Below are 2,810 nucleotides of genomic sequence, written 5' to 3' on the forward strand. Positions count from 1 at the left end.
CTTGACTCTGTGGATAACAGTTGAAATAATCAAGACTTCATGATTGGGGGGTAACAGTGAAATGAGCAAGCACAGAGAACACATTTACCTCATTATTTAGCTTATTATTTGCTCATTCTTTCATGTGAACATTTGTTCATTTAATTAAAAACATGCTTGGAATAAAACAAATTGCCAACAACGTAAAAGAGTTTCATTAATCAATTAGCACATTACATATGTAATGCTTCCAGATGATACTATCTCTTATTTTAAACACTATATTTCATTAGATTTTGGTTCAAAAGGAACACCATGTGACCTTACCGATTGGATTTAGCAACTACTCATGTTTATATCGGTGACGTGACTGCTCAGATGGTGGCATGATCTTGCCGAAATAGCTCAGTAGGGAGAGCGTTAGACTGAAGATCTAAAGGTCCCTGGTTCAATCCTGGGTTTTGGCACTGTGGGGTGTGTTCATCTAAGCCTTTGACACTTAAAAGGTGTGTTGTTGATGGAAAAAAAGCAGAATTTTGATCCATTGTAGCCCAAAGTCAGCAGGACACTTGCAGAATGAATGGGTTTGATTTGTACCAACAAAGAGAGGTAACTTCAAGCAGACAGGACAGTTTGGCAAGGGCGCAGATAGTGGGGGGGACATGTCCCCCCCAGATTTATAGTGACCCCCATCTGTCCCCCCCACCCACCGTCCCTATGTAAGGCGCCACACATAGGTAGAAAAAGTGAGGATTAATGTTCCGTTAGTTAGGCTAACTTACACTGCAGCACAAAGTTGAAATGGCAGCAGCCTTGTCTGTGATCAATCCACATTTTCCCCTTCTTGAATCGGTGTAGGCTGGAGCAGATCCTTGCAGATATGGGAAAGCAAGGTGTTCAATTTCCACGTAATTCTCGGTTAATAACACTGCACAGCTCATCCATTTGATAGCAGCGGTGTTTCTGCTACGACTAATGGTGCGTTCAGTTTTACTCGTAAGTTGGAAAAGCATTGAAATCCAGCATCTCCCAGCATAAACGTTGGGGTTTTCATTTCATTTCATTTCATTAACTGGCCATTTTTTTCAAATTCAATGTTCCATGATGTCCCAGTTTTTAAACCGGGAAGCGCTCAGTTCTGAGGTTATGTTGCTTGGAGCTCCAAGTTCCAACTTCCAATGTAAATGTAACGCACCATCTCGACCCCGGGGTCCTAAGGGGAGCTGGGGACTTTGCCTGTCGCGGTAACCATAGTGATCATAAACAACTGTCTAATGACTGAGCTGGTGATCTTTCTGCCACATTAAGCCAGAGAAGAGGGGAAAAAAATCATAGCGTTTGTTTCAAGAACCAAAAGATGTAAATATCCTATGCCTGTTGCCTTTCCCAGATGTGACAAATACTTGTTTTGTAATGTTGAGTAGCTAGTCTGATAATAATAAGAAGGAATTTGGACTTACCTGAAGTAGGCTAAATGTAAAATAACAGCATTCTAGGCTGTAGATGAATATCTTTTAATGTTGTTATTTTTATGTATGTTATTTTAGTAAGCAGCAACTGTTAACTGAAATTATGAGATTTAAGATGTTAACATTGTCCTCCTGGCCTGCAGGCAATCCCTGGTGGGGTCAACAATGAAAAAACAAAAAACAATTACAGCGTTTTTTCAAAAACCGAGCAATGTTGACCAGGTAGGCCTTTGTCTACCAATGTTCATTTAGTTAGAAAACTCACAATTCGAATGTATATTGAAGCTTCAGTACACACACACATTATATATATATATATATATATATATATATATATAAAAAATCTCCTTCTCACCCCCAGCGGGGGGGTGGTATCCATGTCATCCTCAAGCTCGGGTCCTCTACCAGAGGCCTGGGAGTTTGAGGGTTCTGCGCAGTATCTTCGATGTTCCTAGGACTGCGCTCTTCTGGACTGAGGCTTCCAGCTGATATATATATATAATGCATTTACACAAAATGAAATCATTTGCTGACAGCTCAGTCCCCCCCAGTTCAAAAATCCTATCTGCGCCCCTGCAGTTTTGCAAAAGATAAATTTGTGAGGCAGATTCACATAGAAGGATTTGATTGATGTCTGGTACGCGGAGCAGTTCCTACGATCTGGAAACAAAAGTCAGTAAGGCTGCTGGGCCATAGAAGGTTCACGCTGCATGCTGCACGCTACACGCTACATGTTCACGTGAAGAACCGGACCCTGGGCCATTAAACTTCATGCTTGCATGTTCACGTGTTGCGTCTGTTCTACTTTGACCGAGTAACCAACAATATGGACTCTTCGGATGACGACGATTGCCTCATTCTGCTTTTACTGAGACAGAGGAAGAGAAAAAGGAACAGAATTTGGAGCCGAGAACACTTCCTTCTGAGAGAAACCCGTGGTGAATTTCACCGAACATTCTATAATCTGCTTGACAATCCCGATGAAGAACTATTTTTCAATTATACCATTCAATTATATTTTTTCTGAAGTTTTCCCCTGAAAGCATAGAGTTATCTCCCTAGACCCGTTCTGATTGGCTGGCGCGGCGGTGACCGCATGCATTGACTGGAATTTCCATCTTCATGCCTAGAAAAAAGTGTGCATGTTCATTTCACGCTTCACGCGTGAAGTGTGCAGCGTGCAGCATGCAACGTGAACGCCGTTCTATGGCCCAGAGCAAGTCATGCTACATTTGTCCACTTTTCTTTACACACGTGTAGTGTGTAGCGTGCAGCATGCAGCGTGCAGCGTGAACCTTCTATGGCCCAGCAGCCTAACTCCATCCCAAAGAGCTCACTGCACAGGAAGGGTCAAGCTTGCGT

General features: G+C 42.4%; 1 non-coding gene across 1 annotated transcript; it reads left to right on the forward strand.

Annotated features, from left to right (window-relative positions):
* The first annotated feature begins 373 nt into the window (after positions 1-373).
* Positions 374-446, forward strand: trnaf-gaa (transfer RNA phenylalanine (anticodon GAA)). Its single transcript has one exon. It is a non-coding gene; the product is annotated as a tRNA-Phe (tRNA).
* The last annotated feature ends 2,364 nt before the right edge of the window (positions 447-2,810 follow it).

The sequence above is a fragment of the Neoarius graeffei genome, chromosome 1, assembly GCF_027579695.1.
Source record: "Neoarius graeffei isolate fNeoGra1 chromosome 1, fNeoGra1.pri, whole genome shotgun sequence".
Taxonomy (NCBI): domain Eukaryota; kingdom Metazoa; phylum Chordata; class Actinopteri; order Siluriformes; family Ariidae; genus Neoarius; species Neoarius graeffei.